The sequence below is a fragment of the Haemaphysalis longicornis genome, unplaced genomic scaffold (genome assembly GCF_048455015.1).
Source record: "Haemaphysalis longicornis isolate Haplotype H1 unplaced genomic scaffold, Haemaphysalis longicornis Haplotype H1 scaffold_10, whole genome shotgun sequence".
In the NCBI taxonomy this organism is placed as follows: Eukaryota; Metazoa; Arthropoda; class Arachnida; order Ixodida; family Ixodidae; genus Haemaphysalis; species Haemaphysalis longicornis.
In genome coordinates this window covers 61,417,351-61,442,407 of record NW_027526204.1, presented here as the reverse complement: position 1 = coordinate 61,442,407, position 25,057 = coordinate 61,417,351, and the positions used below count along the sequence as shown (strand labels likewise).

General features: G+C 44.1%; 1 protein-coding gene across 3 annotated transcripts in view; it reads left to right on the top strand.

The window, feature by feature from the left end:
- LOC144158627 (uncharacterized) overlaps positions 1-25,057 on the top strand; it is a 351,003-nt gene that overhangs the window by 271,749 nt on the left and 54,197 nt on the right. The window lies entirely within an intron of this gene.

Below are 25,057 nucleotides of genomic sequence, written 5' to 3'. Positions count from 1 at the left end.
CACACCAGCTCTTCTTGCCTCTCTATGTTCCCTCGACGTCTTTTCCGCTGGTCAATAGCCTTTTTTATTTCCTGATTCCATCAGCTTCTGGGCTTTCTCTTCCCTTTCCGTCGGTTTTATTGCTTGGCCTCATCCATCTTATGCTTTGGGTCACTGCTGGCCGGCCACCTGCTGGGATCTTTTGTCATTGTTGGTGTCAGGGTGGGTTTACCTTTTGCGATTACGTTTTGTATGTTTGGTTAAAACTGTTTTTAACGCGTTTTTTTTATTAGTTATCGCAAAAATCACACATCGCATATTTTTTAGATCCGGGATATTAGACGGGATATTAGGGATTTTAGACGGGATATTAGATCCGTTTTCAGGCTGTCATTTCCCAACAGGTAGCACTGATTAAACGATAACGCTGGCTGAGCGATCGTCCAGGACGTTACTGATAATTTGTTGCGCGGTAGCACTCACACCTTTAAGACGCTCCCTATAAACGGCAAGTTCGGGTTGGTAAATTCAGTAGCCTCGTTGTTTCTCTTCTGAGGTCCGGAGTAATCCGGCTTCTCCACATCGTGTGATCACTTAGATCGCACCCGGCCGAGCATCTCGACATTTGGTAAAATATTTGCAGGGCACGTTGAAATGAAACCATCTTTTTTTTGACAAATAAATTTACTTCATGTCAATTTTTTTTCGTTTGTCAAGTGGATTTCTGCATGTAAAGTTCTTATTTCTTGTTTTCAAAAATTATAATTATTTTAATGTTGTTGCTTTCAATAAAACCAACCGGCATGTCGCTTCCACCATTTCGAGCGCCCCTTCGAAGTTCTTCAACCACGCGCTTGCCTATTATGCTGTTTCACTATTTTTACAAGGGAGTAACCCCCTCGCGATTGAGTAAAAATAAAAAATATTGAATTTATTTATTGGCAAAGCAGTGCACCCCATAAAGATGCGTACAGTTTCATCGTCACAATTGCGCGTTGGTGCTTACACCTGCATCACTTGTTACTTGCGTTATTGTTTAGCCTCAGTTTAGCCACGGGATGTCCGCGATGGGAGAGAAGATTCCCGGTAGTGAGACCTCTCTTATGACTTCGCACAACTCATAAAAACCCCATTTAATTATTGATATTTTTTCTTTAAGAGCCACTAAGATTCCTTTACTCTACAGTGCTATGTTATAAACGTTGCACTACTTAATTTCAAGTGGCGGCCTGTCCGGACACAGCTATTGTGAGCACCTTCAGCTGTAAAGCTGTTCTGCTCGCCACTTTCTGGACATGCTCTACACCCGCTGGGTACTGAAGGACAAATGTTTGGGAGTTTGATCGTTTTGGAGGTTTTTGTCTAAATACTGCATGTTTGTGTTTGTGTTAAAGTCCTCAATGCATTTGTACTGGAATCTCAGATCCTTAGATTGCTTGCCAAATTACATGCATCTTGAAAAAAAAAACTTGTATCCGCGAGTTGCTAAACAAACTTTATGCTTCGAGACAAAAGAGGAGCGGCCTAACTGGGCAGGCTAACTTCGTATTGATTAACCATGCTCTAGAAATATGGAAGACCGGAGCAAAGAGTAGGTTTGCATGGGAGCGGTCGTGAAGGAAACCTCCCACTAGCAAGGCTACAGCCACCCCAATTGAGAACCCTGCGCACGCCTATGCTCATTGGCACATCGAATATTCTGCAACTGGTACTTTATGTCACAGCCTCCTTTTGGCATTGCACACTTTGGTTATGCAATTCTTTCTCTCTCTCTCTCTCTCTCTCTCTCTCTCTCTCTCTCTCTATATATATATATATATATATATATATATATATATATATATATATATATATATATATATATATATATATATATATACCGATACATGGCCAAGAGAGAAAGGCAGTGACGCATGGAAATAGTTCACCCAGGTTCGTTGCAGTTTTTCAAGCTATCAACTGTTCTAGTGGACTCACTCGCTATAAGTATGCTGAAATCATATCGCTAGTCTTATCCTCAGGTGCGATAGCATTAGTGTGCCTCAACATGGCTCACAAAAACGCCATAGAAATATTTTAGTGTACATCAACGTTTCGGACTTTTATTATTCAAAGTGAACCGCATACCCATCTTCGTACAAGTCCCCTGACAAAGTTATTGCTAGCGTTCGTACGTCTGAACATTTTCGCACACTCATCCTTCTTGCTTAGGATATAATTGCAGAAACGCTTTCGAATGAAATTGACTTATTCGTGACTACAGTAATATTTTTGCAGACCAGGATCAACGTGACCATTTTTTGACTAATGAACTCATACTTCTAGCGAACTAAGTACTTCTTGATTAATTTCTTTTTGTCGTTAGGATTCTCGTCACTTTGCAACGTTGGAATAATATTTCGCTTGTATGAGTTGACTTGTGATTATTTTTCTCTATGTTATGTAACTCCCCTTCCGATGCTTTCAGAGATATTCTTACTGAAAAATATATCGTTTGCATATTGCGAAAGCACCCGTCATGTTGGGTGTCCTTTTTTCCGCCGGGTGTCCGCCCTGAGCTGCGCTTGAAATGCTCTATTTCCCAATTCCGTTTTTACAGTTTCAGCATTCTGGGAGGCTCACATTGTTCAGCTGCGCGGTCAACGCTTCTTGCCTTTTTGAGTAGCGCAGTTAGTCGGACGCTGTGAAAGAGTGGTCTATCACTGGCTGCCGCGCTAGCGCATTTCCATTGTACTTTTGTGGCTACCATTTTGCGTTCACGCTGTCCACTGAGGTGGGTCTCGTTTAATTTTTACTGCTGCATAAGTGTTTTTTTTTTCACGTTTACCATCGTATAATTACATCCTTTTTGTACTTAATAGCCTGCTGCAGCTGTCCTCTTCAGTGTTATATAAAATACGCAGAAAATAAAGTTTTTGTAGAATGTATGCTCTGTTAAGGCATCTTGAGTGAAAATTCACTCACCCCCTCAACTTCACGCTTACGACACTCCACTTTACCGCAACCACATGCAGCGCCACGTCGGAGCTCACTATTCCATATACATCTGAGGGTCCTAAGTTGTAATATGGCGTAACCCTAACGGCTCAAAAATTGCAGCTGCCCTGCGTTGGTACGATAAGACACCAGAGTTGGCCTTGTACTGGCTAAGTTTCTTTGTGTGTATGTTAATACCTAGGCAGGTAGTACTATAACAAACTCACACGTAACATTCGGTGATACAGCGGTTTCAAATAGGGCAGCATTTTAAAAATGTTTTGAACAGCTTACGTTCGAACCCAGTACTGGGTAATTTTAACCTAACTCTACGAAGAAGAATTGCGCTAATTTTTTTGTGTGTGTCTAGACCAGATTGCATGATTTTGTTCCCAATAAAAAAGACGAACGCCACCGGTTCTGGTCGGAAGAGCTACACGTAAAAACACCCGACAAGCGATAGTAAGGTTGTACAGCCCTTGTGATGTCTTTTTACGGGTCACTGTACCGTCTATCCTTTCCGCTGCTTGTCTTTTTCGTTATTAACAGTATCCAACTATCCCGGCTTTCTGCTTGCAATTTTATTTATGCGTTGTACTTCCTAATGGGCACGTTTTAAACCACGTTGGACTGCCGCACATAAATGGGGTACTAAAGAGCCGTTTTAAGGCATGGACATCACTCACGGCTAACTTCCCTCTGCTGATGAGAAGCGCGGGGTCTCCTAATCGGCCTGACGGAAAAGCGCATTCGAGAGCTGTTGGCAAAATGCGTGGCCTTAATATGTCGACACAATTGCGTCTGCCGCGAAGAGGTCATCATGGCGATTAAAAAGGGTACTTGCTACTTCATAGTTTGATGATGATGATATTATGACTGCTGATATGGCACCTGCAGCGTATCTACACAGCAGCGCATACACGTAAACGAGTGAAGACGACTTTAACAATGCCTGGCGCAAAGCTGTTTTCGAAACGGTGGTTTTTTCACTTTTGATGTTGGAGAGAAGCCTACCCGTAAAGAAACTGACTTCTTGCATGGTTTACGACCGACATCATAAATTTAGCAATACTAAACTTAGCAGCCCAAAATTCGCCGCAACTACTCTAGGTGTGATAACTCAGCGACATGAGTCAGCGGGAAACGTTCCTGTAGTATTCTTACAAGAGAAGAGAAAAATTTGGTTCCGTTAGTTTTTTTTTTTTGTACCGAGACTGGTGACACCATTGACGTTGGCCGCGTACAGTAGTTCTTGTTTAAGTGCGATGGATCTGAGAAATTGTCCCCGTACCATGCATTCCCGACCAGGGGGAAAAAAAAGATGAAGTGAGAAAAAGTAAACCACAAACAAAACAAAAAATCCAATGGCAAAAAATTTGCACTAACTAAAATACAAAGAAATCGGGATGACGTTGTACACCACTCGACTTTCTGATTGTTTTGCGCAGTTTTCCTCTTTGCAATTGCGATATCAATTTCTTCGCTACAAACAATTAACTGCAGTCATGATTTGTTCACAGGCAGATTTTTTGTGTCTTTCCCCCCCCCCCCTCCTCTGCGGGGTGTCGGAACATATCGGTGAAGGGGCAGCATCTCTCGACCCCCTAAGTACGCCAATGATACCGAGTGTACATAATTACAATGCCGCGTGCGAAATTCACTCAAATATACATTTACAGCGCACATATACATACTATGCATCGATTCAGAAATGCAGGAAACGGCACATTCCCGCCTCCTCGTTGCAAAAACTGTCGGTGAAAATGAATAAAGGACCTCTTGGTGTCAGTGTACAAAGTTATTCAAGAAAGCAAGTTGTGGCCTTCAGTTAGCCTCCTACTGTACAAAAGGGGTTACAAATGAGGTTCGCCTAACGTGTTTAATAACTGGGTGGTCTCAAAATGCCGCTATTGAAAGCCATAATGTGTAGGGGAAGGCGAAACATACCGAATTTTGGTTTTGCGTAGAGGATCGTCTTTATCTTGTAAACCTAAATTGGGCTGTGTGTTTACGGACATGCTGTTATTGTTTGTTTTTGCAAATTTTATACTTAACGAACTATTTGAAGCTTATAGAGCTCATTTATGGGCGCAATCGATAATAACAAAAAATGGGGACTCGGGGGCAAGCGGCATTGGCCACAATGGGAACTACGTTTTGTGTAATAATTTCTGTTTTGTGGGGTTGCAATACGCATAAATTACCCACATCTAGTGACCGTACGAAATGTTAGAGATAAATGACGCTTGTTTTGAAAGATATTTGCCACAATGTGAACTACGTTTTGTGTAATACAGTCCAACCCGGTTATAGCGAACTGTAATATGCGCCGCGATTAGTTCGACATATCCAATAATTCGATATAGTCGAACCCGTCTATAACAAATTTTTTGTTATGAGTTCGCAATACGCAACCCCCCCCCCCCCACCCCCTGCCATTCCCACATAACGAAACGAACACATAATGTATGCTATTACCTTACACAAAACAATCCTATTATTGCATGCAATAGGGCTACTTTCCGCCTTCACTGCATACTTGGCAAGAAAGGGGGATTTTTGTTTTTACTTTCGTTTTGGCGGCCCCAAATAGCACCGCATTGTCTCGCGAGACATCGTTTGCTACAGCTCAAGTACGTGACCTTCAATATCGAAGCAATATTGGCGGAGAACAGCGGCTGGCAAAAGCGCTTCATAGCATCGTACAGCTTTACGTTGTGGCATCCTCAGTCTTTTCAGTTCTTTCAGCAGAACCAGCTGCCATGAAATCGGTCACTGTGTGTGCGCTCGAGGGGCTCACATTGATGGAAACATCGTCAACACTCAGGAAATCCTGTGAGGGCACTCCTTTTGGCACAGGATCTCGTACGTTGGCGAGCTCTTCCAGCAGTTCACTGATGATGCCGTCTTGGTCCGGACTCGCTGGTTGGATGGGCTCCGACGCGAATCCCGTGCGTCGGAAACAATTACGGAAGGTGTCGGGCGTCACGTTGGTCTATGCGAGGCTCAACATCTCAACAGTACTTCAATCGCCGCTCCGAGACAACGCATTTCGGTTTCAATTGCAGGCGCACCGAGTTCGATATATGCGATGTGAACTTCGTTGTATAGGTAATATGCTTCGCATTCATTTTCGTAAAAAAATTGCTTTTGTTCAATATATAACATAATTCGCTCTATCCGGGTTCATTATAATCGGGTTTGACTGTGATTGAAGTTTTGTTGGCTAGCAATATGCAGAGATTCCTCACATCTAGTGCCCATACGAAATGTTGGAGTTTAATGACGTTTGTTTCCAAAGATATAGGCCACAATGTGAACTACGTTTTGTGTAATAATTGCAGTTTTGTGGGGTTGCAATAGGCATACATTCCCCACATCTAGTGGCTATACAAAATGTTGGAGATTAATGATGTTAGTTTGAGAGATATTTGCCACAATGTGAACTACGTTTTGTGTAATAATTTCAGTTTTGCCGGGTTGCAATAGGCATAGATTCCCCACATGTAGTGTCCGAACGAAATGGTGGAGATGAATGACGTTTGTTTCGAAAGATATTCCCCTACGGCGTAAGAGCAAGTCTTCTTAGGTACAGCATTGCACCCGATTCCCGCGCAAATGTGAGAAGAGACCCAGGCTGGGGCCCCCATATAGAACGCTTAATATCTGGGGGTCTCTCGGGATGGAGCCTCCTGCCTCGAAAAAGTTTTAGAGTGCGTGTTTAATAACCCTTTCAGACGTTATGTACACAGCTGTGTACATTTCAACCCTGCGCTTTTTTTGTAAAAAGAAATACCAAACCTGAAAGTTTTCGCTATTAAGTATAATTTTGTATCGTTCGGCTAACAATAAAGATTTTAGGGCCATCTGGCGGCTAGTATGATTACTCCGACCGTAAACAAACAAAATGCTGACGCACGCGACGGCTTCAGCGGCAGAGCGTTTTCAACTCTTTCTCCTGGTTTTCTCAAGACTTGCGGCCCTAAAAAAATATCGGAACAATGTATATACGTATGCGGAAATATTCAGCGCTACTTGACGCTCCTGACCTCTGTGACGCTATGTAAACAGTTCGGTTCACGACCGTAAAGAAAAGCGAAGATCATGTTGGTGTCAGTAACATGTCAATTTGTCTAATTGGTGAGATACACAGCAAAGAAATAACAAAAACAATTTGTAGGGGGTAATAGCGAGCGGCATCTGAAAGGAATAAGCGCTAGGCTGTCCCACAACATGTGTTTAATGTCTGCTTGTAACACGCGGAGCGTCAGAAATGAGCGTTATAAATGGCGTTTTCGACTGCTTGTCGTAGTGAAAAACGAAACTTACATAACGCCTTTTAAGTGCGGTACTGTTGCAGCTGGCCTAATTTGTGGCGCATTGCACGTTAAAAATACCAAGAAAACGCCGAGTACTTGTGAGCGCGTGCCTCGCGGTGACCGGCGAGCGTGCTGGGCTCCCGCAAGGGCTTTAGAAAAAAAAAAACTGGCAAAAAACCTGATGGGCCCCTCGCGTTACCTAGCAACCAACAACGCCACAGCTTCCGCAACACCTGCTACACAGAACCTCGACCCGACTCAGAAACGCCGTGCATCCGTCGTGCACGTACGCGCTGCCGCTGCGCCCCAGCTATCGTCAAGCGCTACCGCGCATGTAATGCTTGGCATAAGGAACATGACGGTATTGATGCACATGACGATGACCGCTACTTGCACAGTGCAAAGCGACGACGGAAGATGTAAATAAACAATTTAAAACTTGTAAAAACGCGTAGAAAGGAATTCTGTCGCTTCGCTACGGCTCAAGCCTTGCGTGACTTTGTGCAAGCTTCGCCAGTTTTTTTTCGGAGCAGTTTCCTTATTATTTTTTTCAACATGCAAATCCCACAAAATATTCCTTGAAATACCATACATACTGTTTTTACGGGTTGAACAAATTCCATGACATCTGTACAAAAAAAGGTTGGGTGAGGAGCGAAGTACTTTATTTTAGGTCTCGAAATAATAGCCTTTGTCTCATTAAAAATAGTTTTTTAAAGAACCACCCATGCTCCAAAAACACACTCGCGAAAGCGGTCGTTGGCATTTTGCCGTTAGTTTTGGAATTGCTCAACCACAGAACGCGAAGGTTAGATTGTCGACATTTATCACAAATGCAAACCTACCGCTTATCTTAAAAATGTCGCTAATACTCAGGTTAAATAGCAAAGGGCTTAAAATACTGTTTTGAAGAAGGTTTTTATTAAGAGGTTTTGTATTTGAGTGGTAGCCATTAATTATTTCCTGACGTTGCCGGAGTTCTAAATAATGGTTTTAAAACTTTCAAGAAGCATCCCGAAAGCCATACTCCTGAAGTTTAGATATTCTTTCAGTCTTAGACTTTTAAATATATGCAAAAATTCCGAGAGTACAATGCCAGTTATTAAAAACCGTCGTCGTCGTCCTCGTCTTCGTCATCATAATCAGGGGTTGTCATCAGTCCCCCCCCCCCCTCCTCCTCCCCTAACATTAAAAACACTTCTCTAGCCTCCACCTGGGCACAAGGTCCGTATGATTCTTTTTGTGTTTACACTTTATAAGTACGAAAACAGCTCGCACGGAGGTTCGGTTACCTGCGGTAGCCGTCAGTGTTCGTACGCAATGGATTGCTAGGGCCGTTCAAAAGAACGCAAAACTTGGTTGTAGGGGTGAAGCCCTAAGGGGATCGGGCTGTCGGCGTCTGCTGTCGCCGTCGTCGTGTCATGTAGTCACAGCACTAAAACACCGGGACACTCCTTTTTCGACGCCTCCAGCTAGAATGCGTCGTGGTTCAAAGACAGGAGACTTTTACCGCAAAGCTGTATCCCCCTTCCCCCAAACTGTTTCATCTTTGTGGGAGAAAACGCCAAGGCGCCAAGAATACACTTATACACTTCATGCTTCGCACCCCCCTCCCCCCCCCCCACCGTCTTGGTTTCACATTACTGGAGATGACCTGTTTTTTTTTTTTTTTTACACACGACAGGTCAAAGGTGTAACGGACTGACCGAACCCGTGCTTTTTTTCAAGAACGATGTGCACTGCACAGTATACGGAACAGGGTAAATTCTTTATAACCAAATATGGCTATGAGTAGTGGAAGAAGGTGGAATATTTTATTCTTTTGTTGTTTTCTCCCGTTTGTTTTCGTCAATAATGAAAATTTATGCCGTTATAGCGATGAAGTTCGTTTACTTTGCTAATTAGGTGTTTTTTATTCGAATGTGTAAAGCGTACTGCAGGGTAGCGTTTACGCTATTTTTCATTCCTATTTGAAACGTTCCTTTGGAGAGTTTCTTGTATAGTCATTTTTTTTGGGGGGGGGGGGGGGGTGTATACGATGCCTGTTTTCGATTTTTTGGGATCATGTTTCGAAATTTCGTTTTTAAATTTTGTTCATTTTCTGAATTTCATTTCCTGTCCGCCCAATTTTCTCCAGTTAGGATAATATAGCGATTTAAGGGGTTACTTCCACCAAACCTGCATCTTTATAGACATTCATATTTCTAGAACGCCCCTTTCGCCATTTTCACATTTATTTGTATTTTGAACGTTCTTTTCCAGACATTTTTCTTTTATTCTTCGGTTTTGGGGGGAGATGTATAAGAGGCATATTTTTAATTGGTCAGACCGTTCTCTTTCTTTTTCAGTTTTTCCTATTTTTTGGGGTTTTCCGAAATTCTGTCCGACCAAAGTGTCTCCATTTCAGCTATTGTAACGATTAAAGGTGTCACTTTCACCAAATCTGCATTTTTGTGGAACGGCAGGGCGGTACACAGTTCGGGCTTCTCGCTATTTTTTATTCGCAGTTTGAAAGTCTTTTTTCTGGACTTTTTTTTGTTCGTCGGTATTGGGGGAAGATGTATAAGGTGCATGTTTGCAATTTTGTCATCTCACTTTTTGAAATTGTATTTTTTTTTTCTGTGCGATTTTTAGGTTTTTCAGTATTCTATCCGACCAATTAGGTCAATTACGATATTATAACGGTTAAAGGTGTTAATTCCGCCAAATGAGCATTTTTGGGGAAATGCACGGCGTTACATGGTTCAGGCTGTGGGAATACTCGGCAACGAACGCTACGCATGAAAATACTTTGAAGCCTCAAACAATCACAGTAAGGTATTTGCGCTAATGAGAGAGAGAGAGAGAGAGAAATAGTAAAGGAAAGGCAGGAATGTTAACCAGGCTACGGCCTAGTATGCTATCCTGCACGGGGGAAAGGGGAACAATGAGGAAAAAGAGGAAAATAGAAAAAGAAGGGGAAAGGTACGGACAGAGCGTGGAGTGGTGTCCCCAGCGGTAGGACGCTAATGATGACAGCGCATGCGAAGCTGTCATCTCCGAACTTCTCTCTTTTGGTAGTCTTGCGGTCGTAGCGCACTCTGCTGTCGTGTTTTTAATGATCCCGCTGAAGATCTTCCGCACCTACGCAGCGTGAAAAACTTCAGTGATCATGACAGCTTTGTTCGTTATACCAAGGAAGCCTTCCGATACGAACCCTTGCCTAAGGTGTTGAATCCTCGCTGGCGGCAACGAAGCAGGTACGATGGCGAGGGAGGAATGATGAGCTGTGTGGGTACGCGCCCGTGCTTGTACGCCTGTCGTGGTTTACAATCCTTCTTGCATGGCCGTGGCCGATGGACAAACTATTTTGCAGCGGAGCTGTCTGTGGATAGGGCAAATTGCCTGCGTGTTTGCTAGATGGAAATATCCAAGGTATGGATTGCACACGCAAAAAAAAAAAAAATTCATCGCGAGGGGCGCCAAACCACAAAAAAAAAAAAAAAGTTATTTCTTTTGCAGTGCGCAGCCAGAAGTGGCGAAGACCGGAGATGCCGAGCGGAACGCGTTCCGCTCCCAGCTAGCAGACGACGCTCGCTTTCCTAGCGCAACTCGCAACCGCAGCGCCGCGGTGGCGAGAGTCGCGGCCGACCGCCTTCTCTCCACGGCCGCGGCGGGGAGATACGGAACTGAAACTAGAGTCAGGACTCTGCTAGAGTTTTAGCTCACCGTTTCTGACGGTCCGCTCCGCTCCGATAGCAAGCGGGATCGCCATTGCGCATGCGTGGCGCGCTAGCGCGCTACCGGAGATACCGGAGCGTGGCCCCGCGGGGCCTCTTAGCGGACCGTCGCGGCAGCTTACGCTACCGTGCGGAATTTTAACATGGCTGCCCCCGCGATGTGAACGCGCTACAGCGAACTTCGTTTCTTCATTTGAAACACGAGCGACGAAGCCACGAAAGCGCTTCCGAATAGGCGATGGTGCCACACACCTCAAAGATCTTTAGAACGGAAGCAAAAAACGTCGACCGAAGCGCGGAGCTGCTTCTATGCAGCGCCGAGAAATGCAGCCTTGGCTTGGCTATTCCAAGGTTTATCGGCTTCTTTATTGTAATTTAATAAAAATCATACTATGTCAGCGACTACATTATAAAAAAAAAGTTAAATGAGGCCAAGAAACACGGTATTTTGCTTTGTTTGGGCGACCAAATACCAATTCTTATGTTTCCTTCAGGATGAACTTTTGGTTTACAAGCGCGCGCGAAACGGCCAGTCACGCGAATCATTCCCGGTCGAGGGAGATACGGTTATCGCTTAGTAAAAGCCTTTCGGCTGCTGACGCTTCGGTTGTGCTGAGCGGGACGTCGGGAGCATAGCGGAGCGTCAAAAACGGTCAGCTAAAACTCTCTATTAAAGCGTGGCAAACTGGTCGCATGGCGACGCAGTGAAACATCCCCCTCGCGATGGGCACGATCAAATGCAGAGCATTTCCGGGGGCGCACGACGTTAAGTAGTTTGCGTTACGTTAATGTTGTTGCATTTGTGGCAACTGCTGACGAGAAAGCGCTCGTCAGCAGTAAAATTGGCAGCCTCAGCGCACGTTGAGTCCGAGAGAGGGGAGAGAGTGTCCTTGAAACGTGCCTGGGCGCGCTATCGAATGTTGATCGCGCCGATATCGAAACGTCTGAGCCGGGCTTGTCGAGGCGAGCGATGCGGACAACTGCGGACGTCAAGAACGGGTGACATCGTGAGTTAAAGAAATGCTGTCATTTAAAACGGGGGTCTCTCGCGGTAAAACACGCCATGGCCACGCGTATGCGATCTAGGTGGCGGGCCACAGGGCTAATGAGCCCACTCGCACAGCGGATCGCGCGTGGCTGCAAGGAACGACGACGAGAGCAGCGGCGGGAATGCGATCGTCACCGCCGCTTCGATGGCACGGCGGTGAGAGAACGAGAACGCGCCCGTGCCGCCGAATTTAATCGTCACGGTTTCGCCGATCCGACGGTTCGTGAGCAGAACGGGGGGACGGCGCGGAGCGCAAGACACGGCAGCGAGACGGCGGTGCCGCTTCGGTTAAAAAAAAACATCACCGAACATGTGGTCTAAATGTAGCAGTACGGTACTACCCTATTGTCGACAATAAAGCTTGGCTTGTCAACTACCTTCACCGAGTGGAATGACCGATGAATTGTTTTGTCTGCCTATCTCTCCGTGATCAGCGTAGCCAGCTCGCACTCCTGACATACAGCTTTTCGCCACGCTCGTCAGGTGGCGCCACATCGCAATGTATAAGGCAGACTGTCTGTCAGACGCCGCTGAACAATGAAACACAGCCATCTGTGTTGCGACACCGCGCCAAATGCCTTACACGAAAACTACAATATGAAGGTGCACTTTTAGCTTTTGCAGCTAACCTCGAGGGAGTCGAGGAAGACACCGATTACCTTTACAATAAAGTTTTTTGGGTGTTGACAGCCCATGTCTTCGGCGATGACTGGGACAATTATAATGGGAAGCATCTAGGTTTTAAGCTTGCTTTTTGCGTCAACTGGCGCGAATAGAATAGGGACGATTGTTCTGTGGCCACCGTCAGCCCAATCATCGTGCAAGTGAGTTTCACTGTGATCTTTTGGTGACACGGCTGAAACATGAACACTTAAAATAAAAAACAGATGTACATTATGGCACTACCACAAGTCAATAGTGTGAAAGCCTTTTGTGCCACATCAGGTGGAAGACAGGACATTTTGAGAAGCGGATAGTGGTAAAAACCTGTGCATCATTACCGAACAAAAGAAAAACCATGCCAGCAAGAAGTATCAAATCCAAAGGCATGCAGTGACCGGCAAGACTCTTAACCACTACTCAAAGCAAGCTCCACGAGTAGCAGAAATTTCCGGCTACTTGAAATAAGGAAGAAATGGTGCGAGAGAAGATAATGTTTTTTCAGTACTCTTAAGGGGGAATGGATAGTGAACGTTGGTATCCAGCTACGTCTGCGGCTAACTTCGCTTCTTTTCGAGTAATTGACTCCCCATTTTGGAGGGTATGTATAATAGTAACTTACTAACCGTGTACCACATTTCATACAGAACTCTTTATTTACTTTTTAAAATAAAAGTACACAGTTTTTTAGCTTTTTTTATCGGGTTAAGGAACATTTTCAGAAATGTTTTTACAAACACAGGTCTGAAACACTTTATATATATGAATTAAATGCCTAAGTCTTCTCTCTCGTAAGTCCATAAGGCTTTCAAAATAATAATGGTGGCAATAACCGTTCATTTTTAGAAAATCATTACATACCACAAACTCAAATTTAACCTTTTTCGACAGAAAAGAAACTCTGAATAAAAAAACAAATCTTGGTGAGAACATACTAACTCCGGATCAGAATGTGTATATGGCATCGATAAACAACTCACAAAAGTAAGACTTCGAAAAACTAAATAGTTCAAGAGAAAATGTTCTTTTTCCCAGCGGAATTGGTGTTATGAGAAATCAGACTTCAATGTTTTTGTTTCATTTTTTTTTTAATGGTCGCTTCTTGCCTGGCTACTAAGAAAAGCGAGGCAATGCTACCAGCACAGGGGATTTCGGTTATGAAAGCTCCCTCCAATCGGTCGAAAAAGAAATCAATTATTCGCAGGCCAACGGAATGATAAACGACCTAACCGATATGAACAAGCGTTTTGCAATGCATGCACAATGCAGTTTCAACTAATTCAGTGCCTTTTGCGGCATGTACTCAACTACAAAAAAATTAAAGTAAAACTATGGGCTATATTTGTAAGTTACGATAAAAACAAACGATATTATGCGTTTTAAAAGGAAAATTAACAATCTTAATACCACTGCGCGTCACACGAAACGTGCAGTGACTAGGCGAGGCCACATGGCGGTGCTTTCGGCGACATTTTTAAATGACTTCTGGTGCGCATCTGAGGATGCCACTTCATGGATAAGTTCTCGAAGAATGTTCGAATATTTTGGCACTATAATAAATAATTCAAATTCTTAGTCAGGTTTGCCTTCCACACCCCCTTAAGTTTTCTTACGTGCTTTGTATGCTACTTCATTACGGGTTCCCTTAGCAATATTATTACGGGGCATTAATTAGATTCCCCACAAATAGGACGGCATTCATGTACTGTGCTAGCGGGCATCATCATCAAGAAGAGAGATGAAGAGGACGCTGAGGTGCTCTCTTCCATCGTGGTTTGCTATAACTGGCCTCTGAATGAGTACCGTAAATACACAATTGTAAACACACCTTTACCCTGTATCAGTATTTTACTGCTACATGGCGAACCTGTCACCCTGTTTCTATGAAGCTACCATAGTTCGGATTCGATACTTCCAAACACGAGGCTTCAAATGGTCTTAAGCTTGCTTCTCTTAAGCTTAAGTCCGTTCTCTTCAAAGAAAGAGAAGGGACGCCCATATGGAGTGGCAGTAAAGAACTGTAATAAGTATCGTTAGGGAAAGCCGCACTGGTTTTACATTCAAAAACATTTGTTTAGACATTAGAGCCCTGAACAGTTTTTGTCATTTCCCTTTACCACCACTCACCGCTTGCTTGCCTTCGTTTATTTGTACTCTTATGTGTTATGGTTATCAAGGTCACATAACAGTTGTCAACACCATTTCGATATAGCTTAGAGTTTTTGTTGTCATGACCCACGCATGCGAAGTATTGTATAATAAAGTTCTCTGCCAAAACCGAAAGAACATCTTGTGTTTTCTGTTAGTTTAATTTCTAATTGATCATCAAACAGAAGCCTATACTTCCGGTTAGTTCTACTTTCGGCTGTTTCATCGAGCGAATTCACTGGAAACAGCGCTACACGATACTACGCTTCTTAAATAATGCGCCCTAGATTGTAAAAAGTATTTTTCGACCTTTACAAAAATTCGTGCTGTCATGCCTTTTGCAACGAGCGAAAAAGGTTACTCGCATTTAATTCTTCGCTTACGAGGCGTAGAGCCTGGTCGGCGTTCCAGCCCTCCTTTTCTACAAAATACTACCAAGAAAAGCCCATGTAAACGAAGTACTCTGTAGACGCATTGTTTCTCTCCTGCTGAAGTACAAACAATGCTTCTGGAAGGGCAGCGATTACCGCTGGCTTGAATCACCCAGCAACGTCAACGTAAGAGCGAAGTTTCACCGACAGTTGTTGAGTATCCTGTCAAACGAAGCAACGACTACAATGTCAAAATGTGGAGAAAACGGCATGCTCAGTGGAAGAGTCAACATAGCTTTAGAGGTGCTAGGAAGACTAAATGCAACCTTCTTTATCTTGAAAGAACTTGCCTTTGGTGGCCTACGCAACTCCATTTTAGCCATGAAAGTCGCTTTTGCAAACAGACAAAAAAAAAACCCCACAAGAAATAAATAAAAACTTTGTTACTTCACCATTCTGGACGTGTAACAGTGACGCAATGAAGGGAACATTAAAAGGGTAGTAATGAGTTTAACTGCATATTAGCATTAAGGTGATACGATCTAACGAAACTAGATGACCCACTACAATCGCGGAGTCATGTTTCTTTGCCGCGGTTTTGTTGTTTGATATCCGCGAGTCCTGTAACACCCGGCGAGAGCCGCCGGTTAGCCGCCACTGCGTCTCCCGAAACCTAGAGAATTTGTTCGAAGCTTTCGATAAAATTAGTGTCATTGTTACTGAGCAAAGCAGTGTTTTTTTAAACAAACTTGTATTTTGTCACTACGACCCCCCTAAACATTGATCACGCGATGAGCGCAAGTAGTGCGATTTCTGCTGAGCACGAGGTCACGGGTTTTATTCCTGGCCGCGGCGGCTGCTTTTCTGGTGGAGGCGAAAAGCAAAAGCACCCGTGCGTACGAGATTTTGGTGCACGTTAAAGATCCCCAGGTGGTCAAAATTAATCCGGAGCCCTCCACTACAGCGCGCCTCATCGCCTGCGTTTCGTCGGCGCGTTAAACCCTACAATCAATCAAGTGAAGTGATGCGATTTAACGGTGGATGGGCTTTCAGCTGACAACGCACTAGGGCTAGAGGTTCAAAACAAGCGCAATTGCTCTGAATAATGTTAGCGCCATCGTAAGATCTCTGACTGCCCGTATATGCGTTTCGCTAAATACGAAAAGAGTTTCTGAACAAAAATGGCTTTACATCATTCGAGAAGCGATAAGCCATATCTTTTGTCACTGATAGCGGTAGAAGGCAGGCGCTGTACTTGTCTTTATCACTCAGCTGTATTCTGCTGTATTGTAGAGAACACAAGCACCGATCTCCTGTTTAGTTATAGGTTGTTTACACGTTCTGTACACATGCTGCCACAACGTAAGGCACTGCTTTTAAACTGCGCGCTTTTTTAATGAGGTGGTTGCTAAGCAGCGTGTTGTCACTTCGGAGAACCTTAATAAGCTTTCTGAACTATTGAGTACGCGTAGGCATAATAGTTTTCTACAGCACTAGCCGCCCACTCTTCCTTTCTGAATCTCTACCAATGTAGTGTTGTAGACTTCGTTGTGGGTATGCAAAAGTTCGAGTAAAATTGGTCGCTCCAGTGTTTGGCTCTGTGTAAATAATGACGCACAGCAGGAAGTGACAATAGATACTTTTGGGTAATTAAAATTGAAGACGACAGCTCTAAACAAAACTCGTAGGCCAGAAAGATGTCGCTACAATTCGTTTTGCTTCATTTATCTGTCCTAATTTTTTGCTTCTGATCAAGACAAAAAAGAGCTCCAGCTGCGAACATGTGGCGTGCACTTTGGAGAAGCGGTGGTAGCTTTATTCAGCATCTCAAGCCACGAACTGTTTCATAAAACGTGTAGGTACCATGGAAACCCCATAATACTTTTATTTCTTCACAAGGCTGGGGATGTCGGAGTTAACTGCAATTTCCCTGTACGGGGACCGTGGCGGTCATCACTGGGGAAGTAGTGTTTAAAATGGTATACTTTGATTTAGAGTTTAGAAGAGTATAAATGACTTGGAAAGACCCTGTGATGAACTCGGGGGAGTGATAAAAAACTTTCAATCAGTACACTCACTCGACGTCGTTCTCAAGACAGTGACATATTTAAATCGTTTATCGACCCCAGTAAACCAAATAAAGGCTTTTCAGCGTTCACAATGTTATGCCGCGTAACTGTGTAGACATCAGACTTTTTCTTGGTTCGGGCGAGGAAAGTTCTAAAATAACACTACTTCAGTTAACCCCGCCCTCAGTGCTTTCCGATGATCTGCCGGCGTGATTTGTTCCATATACCCAGCTTTCTCGCTCAAAATTCCGACCTCTCAGGAACCTAGCAAAACCACTACACGAAAGTGATATTTGGCATAAAGCAAGCAGTCAGCGTGAAGATGAAAACACTACAAGAATTTTCCAGGAGCCTGAACATTTTTTGTGTAATTCGCTGTCAAATCTTATTTCCTATGCATTTCTATGGGATAGTGTACATGGCTCAGGAACCCAGTCACGCAACGTGAGAGACTTGAAACTGTGCACAAAGCAAGTTGTCACCCCCAATGTTAGCCGCGCAAAATAACTTTACATTTCGCTAAATAACTGCATAGTAATCACTGTTGAAAGGACTGCCATGGGCGGGAAAGCGGCACATTGCAATTCTTGAGGCTTCAAAACCTGTTGCACGTTTTCGAGAGCGACCAAAGGCATGGCGAATTATTCGCCATACATTCCCAGTTGGTTTCTCTGAAGTTACTGCACTGTAGCAGTTTGTTAATCGCATATTCACCGCATAATAATATTCCATTGTTTGAACTACTCTGAGTTTCAACGGCAAGCCGGCATAAGTAATTTATGATTCGATTGAATCCTTCATCAGCACCGGCCAATCTCTTAAATCAGACGTCGCAACGAAAAGGAAAACTGCGCATAAAACGAGGACACAAGTGTAGACGACTAGACACACAGGGCGCAGACGAGCAATTCACTTTTATTTGAGTCAAGAAACAGATTGCGAACGAAAATGCGCTGTATGAATGTGCGATAACCTAGGGCACAAAGGAAAAATAGACAACCAAAAAAAACAACCAAAAACACACAGCCAAAAAACAAAGCGCTACGCGGGGAGCAAGGAACTTGACACTAGGCATGCGACATCGCTTTGTACATCAACATTCCTTTTCGTTGTGTACCAACCAGCCCAAGTTTGTACTCAGACGTCAAAATTTGAGCGCAGTCGGGTAGCTAATATGTCGCCACCTTCTTTTTCTCTCCTTTTCTCAACAGATAACCTATATGACTGAAGTTTGCCTTGCAAGTGACGGGGGTGTCTTGCGCCCTCTTACGGCAAACTGCCTTACGTCCGCTAAGAGAGTTTGCCGCTTAAGACTAGAAGCTGTAAAAGTCATCGCGCTCCTTGTATTGCACCTAATATAACGCGTGCCACAACCCTGTGTGCGTTTACTGAGCGAGGAACTGTTGTTGGCAAATGGATTTGAACTAAAGTAACATCAACAGTATCCGTCGTTCTGGTTGCCCTCAAAACGCTACAAATTGCTCGTTAACACAAATTGGACAACAGGTGGAGATGTGTTTTTCTGAATTGCTCCGAAATATTCCCGATCTCTCGCGCACGGCACGAATACAATGTTGATTTTGCATAACACACGGCTGCTGGGTGTTTCATCGCAGTTAATGGTACTCTAACAAAAGCGATCCTTCGAAGGCTCAGGTTGTGATCTCATTTCGCCTGATAAGAAACCAAATGCGCAAACACCTGGATGCCAGTGTAGTTTAAATATATATCGCTTCCCACTGTGGTTACATTTAGAAACCTGAAAGTGTTACTCAAGTACTTATCAAAGATTACTCCGGTAGTCGATTTCAAGTCAAAGGTCTGTTGCGACCTTTTCCAACAGCCTAGAGAATCTCAAAAGCTTTCAGAAAGTAATAAAAAAATCCATTGAGTACTTAAATTAGGCGACCAAAAAGTACAAATCAGTGGGTACTTCGTACCCGTGCATGGGTACTCTGCGTATAGTACTGCATACTGCCCTACTCCCATGAGAACGCTTGGAAACTAACTCGACACCAGTTTTCTCTCTTTGACGGTCTGGGCATTGTTAACCAGGTCGAGTGACGTCACAAAAGCCATATCTATGATATTGGCCAGCAATAGGCACATAGGCGAATACTATAGACGAATACTATAGACGAATACTAGACGAATACATAGACGAATACTATAGCATTAACGAAAGGGCAGCAGGTCTTGTAATTAGGCTCAATAAGAGGTACAAGCTCAAGGTGGTGCAGGGCTACGCGCCCACATCCAGCCACGACGACCAAATAGTGGAACGCTCCTATGAAGATGTGGAATCGGCAATGGCTAAAGTAGAAACACAGTATACCGTAGTTATGGGGGACTTCAATGCTTAAGTAGGCAAGAATCAGGCTGGAGACAAGGCAGTTGGGAACTATGGTCTGGGCTGTAGAAATAGCAGGGGGGACCTACTAGTTGAGTTTGCAGAACGGAATAACCTACGCATAATGAATACCTTCTTCTGTAAACGGGAGAGTCGGAAGTGGACCTGGAGAAGCCCGAATGAGGAGCACAAAAATGAAATAGACTTCATATTAAGCGATAACCCTGGCGTCGTGCAGGATGTGGAAGTGCTCGGACGGGTAAGGTGTAGTGACCACCGTATGGTAAAATCTCGAATTAGGCTAGATTTGAGGAGGTACCGCAACAAGCTAGTACGAAAGAAGCCGATAAATGAGCTAACAGTAAGACGTAAAGTAGAAGAATTCAGGATCGCACTGCAGAACCGATATTCCGCCCTTAACGAGGAACCCGAGCTTACGACACAGGAAGCCAGCGACAACCTTACACGCATTATCACGGAGTGTGCAGTAGAAGACGGGGGCACCATGGCTAGACAGGATACTGGTAAACTTTCACAGGAGACGAAAGATCTAATCAGGAAACGGCAAACCATGAGAATCTCTACCGCAGGGTATAGAACTAGCCGAGCTCTCGAAGTTAATCAATAAGCGTAAGACAGCTGACATACGGAAGTATAATATGGAGCGGATCGAATACGCTGTAAAGAACGGAGGTAGCCTGAAAGCAGTGAAGAGACGTCTTGGCGTGGGGAAAAATCAGATGTATGCACTTAAGGATAAGCAAGGCAATGTCATCACAAATAGGGATAAAATAGTCACAGTGGCCGAGGAGTTATATAGGGATCTGTACAGTAGCCGGGAAATACAGGATATTGCCGAAAGAGACAGTAATTCAGAGGAGATAGACATCCCACCAGTAACGACCGAAGAAGTAAGGAAGGCTTTGAAAGAAATGAAAGGGGGCAAAGCACCTGGTGAGGATCAGATAACAGCAGACCTCTTGAAGGATGGCGGAGAAATTGTACTTGAAAAACTGGCAAACCTGTATACGCAATGCCTAATGACCGCAATGGTACCGGAATCTTGGAAGAACGTGAACATCGTCCTAATCCATAAGAAAGGCGACATGAAGGACTTGAAAAATTACAGGCCGATCAGCTTACTGTCAGTCGTCTACAGGGTATTTACCAAGGTAATCGCTAACCGAATCTCTGCAACCTTAGATTTCAGTCAACCTAAAGAACAAGCAGGGTTCCGTAAAGGTTATTCAACAATGGACCATATTCACACGATAAATCAGGTGCTAGAGAAGTGCGCTGAGTATACTGAACCCCTATATATAGCCTTCATAGATTATGAGAAAGCATTTGACTCGGTCGGAACCCTAGGAGTTATTCAGGCATTACGGAACCAGGGGGTAGATGAGCATTATGTAAGAATACTAGAGGATATCTACAATGGGTCTACAGCTACCATCATCCTCCATAGGGAGTGCAGTAAAATACCTATAAGGAAGGGTGTCAGACAAGGAGACACAATCTCTCCAATGTTATTCACAGCATGCTTACAAGAAGTATTCAGAACGTTGGATTGGGAACAGGTGGGAGTAAGGGTTAATGGAGAATACCTCAGTAACCTTAGATTTGCTGATGAAGTTTGCCTTGCTAAGTAACTCGGGGGACGAATTGCAAAGCATGCTGTCCGCACTGGGCGAACTGAGTAGAACCGTGGGCCTGAAAATTAATATGCAGAAAACTAAAGTAATGATCAATAACGTCGGGAGAGCACAGCAGTTTGAGATAGGTGGCGAGGCAGTGGAAGTGGTAAGCGAATATATCTACTTAGGCCAAGTTGTGACCCTAGATCCCAGCCATGAGGCAGAGATAATTAGAAGGATCAGAATGGGATGGGGTGCATATGGCAGACATTCTCAGATAATGAATAGCAGCCTACCATTGTCGCTGAAGAAGAAAGTGTATGACAGCTGCATCTTACCGGTACTCACCTACGGGGCAGAAACTTGGAGGCTCACTAAGAGGGTTCAATTTAAATTGAGAACGACTCAGCCGGCAATGGAGCGGAAAATGATAGGTGTAACATTAAGGGACAAGAAGAGAGCGGAGTAGGTCAGGGAACAAACACGTATGAAGGACATATTAGTAGAGATTAAGAAGAAGAAATGGACGTGGCAAGGGCATGTAATGCGAAGGCGAGATAACCGCTGGTCATTAAGGGTAACAGAGTGGATCCCTAGAGAAGGCAAGCGTTGTAGGGGGCGGCCGAAAGTTAGATGGGCAGATGAGATCAAGAAGTTTGCGGGGATAGATTGGTCACAGTTGGCACAGGACCGAGATAATTGGAGAATAATGGGAGAGGCCTTTGCCCTGCAGTGGGCGTAGATGGGCTGGTGATGATGATGATGGTGATGAGGCACATAGGACGGCACTTAAAAAAAAATAAAACAAAAGTAAAGCAGGAACAGGAAGAAGCGTCTTCTGCGACAAAAAAAATCACGCGGTGCTGCTTTGTGTCGGCAAACGCTGTAGCTTTTTGCGATGTGCTTTGCCACGAAGGAATCAGTGAAACCACACAACGGCAGTGTTGCAGGCGACCTTTAATATTAATAGCAGCCGCGCGACCACGCCCTTCTTGTTATTTCGCTCTGCCAACCAATCGTCGAAGGCGGGGCGGGTCGAAATGAAACGGCAGTGGGCGCGGCTCTTGAAACTGGGCTGAGCCTTAGAGGTGGGGTGTAGACTGTTGCGTTAGGGGTCCTGTTATTGTTGTTGTACTCGTTTATAGACGCAGTTGGCGGGAAAGATTGCAGGATTCCTGCTGTTGTGCTTTTTGTTCGCTTGAAATCGCAATGATCGCCCGTTACTGTACGCTGTAAAAGCATTTTCACCGTCAAGGACAATATATAACAAAACCCCGTCATACCCTAGCGGAAAACTAAGAAAAATGCCTATTTAAAGGGTATTGTAAATAATAAATTCCATGTAATAGTGTGTTTTCTTGTGTTTTTGCTAGGGTGTAAGGGTGAAAGTTTTATTATGCACACTTTAGAGTGGTGTTTCTTTGTGCTTTTTCTCCAGGCTGCAAGGGTGTTAGTTATAGACAGCGAAAATTCCCTGTAATTGTGTAAATAGCTTTCCTGTCACATACCTGTGCGGATCGACACCTTACAAATCCACAATGCGCAAAGCGATTTATGGCTTTGCGCATTGGTTCGCTTTGATCAACTACCTTTGCTTTCCCGGCGTCCAGATTAAGGTCACTAACCTCGCATTGATGATAAAACACCGAAACCCTATTATGCTACAGATGTCAATTAGAAATCTATATTCAGGAAACGTATTTACCAACAATGCAAAAAAAAAAACAGCGAAGAACAAATTTATGTGTGGTTTTGGAGCTTTTCGTCCAAGTACTTCAAGAAAGATTAGCATGGTTACTCATCGTCGTGTGGTATTGTCGAGTAGCGGTGGTAAGATACACACGAGCTGCTGTTGGTTGGTTTTCTTAATTTACAATGGACTCTTCTCTGCCTTCATTATGTGCTTCTCAGCTCTGCCCGTTTCCAGTTACCATTTATTCTCGTTGATAATCAGCCTTTAGACCGAGGACCTTACAGACGGTGCCACGGAAATAGTTCTATTATGACTAGTGGTGAAGCTTACGCGAATTCAGGGTTCGGCTAAATTCTCTTTTTAGGATGCTCGAGTGGTCAAGGTTGAGCTCTTGCCGATGCAAACAATAGCGTCCGCGACGAAAGCAGACCGCACGCGAGGGCCAAACTGCTGCACGAGATATTCTTACTCCACGAATAAACAAAATCAGACGGATTGTGGATGCGCTAGCCACAGCTGCACGAGAAAAACAGGTGGTGTTGCTTCGAGGTTTAAAGAAAGTAAGCACGTCGTGAAGCAGCGAACGTACGGCGCACAAAATGTGCAATTGGCGCCGACCTGGGGCACAACCTGCTGCTCCACCACTTGCCATTTTGAAGCCCCGGAGTGACAAAAATATAACTCAGTGGTATTTTGGGGGCTCCTTCAACTCATATTTTGCAAGCGACTTGATTGTTTGCAGGGGCTCGGCGTTACAATAAGGAGAGCTTGAGTCTTTTTCTCCGCCCAAGGCCTTTTTTTAGAACGGAATTGCAAAGCACTACGTGGCCTTTGGACTTGCGTTGCGCTGAGCAAGGTTTGATATGCGTGGGTTTGCGCAACACCATATCGCTTTGTATACACTGTTCATTCACGTATCAGAGGACTTGCAAACGTTGGTAACATTTTTGGCCGGCAATGTGACTTTAGATAATGTGTTTAAATATGGCAGCATTATTTCTCCGCTATTTCGCGGAGAGCCAGCCTGCATTTAGCGAGGTAAGTCATTAACCGAAAGCCTTGCTGTCGTGTTACGTTTATCGGCGTACATTTTTGAGGGTGACGTCGATGTGAATTTTGTGGATGCGGTACGTATTCAGTACGCTGGGAATTAAAGGAAGCATTTACTAGCCAATTTACGTCTGTCGAACATAATAAATGAAGTTTTTTATCATAGGTAGAAGGTGTACATTGACCTTTACAAACAAAAAAAGTCAATTATGTGAAGGTAGGCGACTTAAACGAAACCACAAACCGTCATGCGAGAAACGAGTCATATTGGAAATTACGGAACGGCACGACGAATGACACTTGACCTATGATCCACACTTTAACTAATGGCAGTGAATAGACGCACGTAGACTACCTCAAGGTGTTTCCGATAGGTTGCTTCCGGGGCAACCGGTAGTTCCTATCGCAGTGAGCGTTACTCACACAACACGAACCTTCTGCCGTTTGTTCCCCTTTGCATACATGTATTTAACAGTTATATTTGTACATAGATGCAGACGGTACATCGAAAGTTCAGTGCGCAGTTTTGTTTTTAAAATTTCTTCCTTCGATAGTGTCCATGCTACGTGCACTAGAAGAAGCTTAGTGCAGCTTAAGGTGTGAAATTCTTTTATAAGGTTACCTTAAAGTTGTGCATCAATTCCTTTGTCCATGCGTGCGAGGACAGCTTAAGCAAAAATTGGGAAGATGAAATCTTTCATCTCATCTCCTAAAATTGTACCCTCTTGGCCTTGATTATTTCCTAATAAGGCCGGGGTTTTCGCACAATCCTGAGTCTATTATAAGGATCAAGTGTGAAAAAAAACGTTAGCAAAAAATTCTCAATAAGCAAGTGACAATAAACATACGTTATCGTTATTCTAAATGTCGTCGCACATGGAAGCATCATGTGTGATAACAAGGTACTCACACATGACACGGTCCCATCCGTGGTATGTGCAACACTTTCTGGGCCAGTGCCTCACCTATTAACGTGGCTGGTCATCTCCCGTATACACCCTTACTCACATACGCTCTGACGACGAATACGTACTCTCA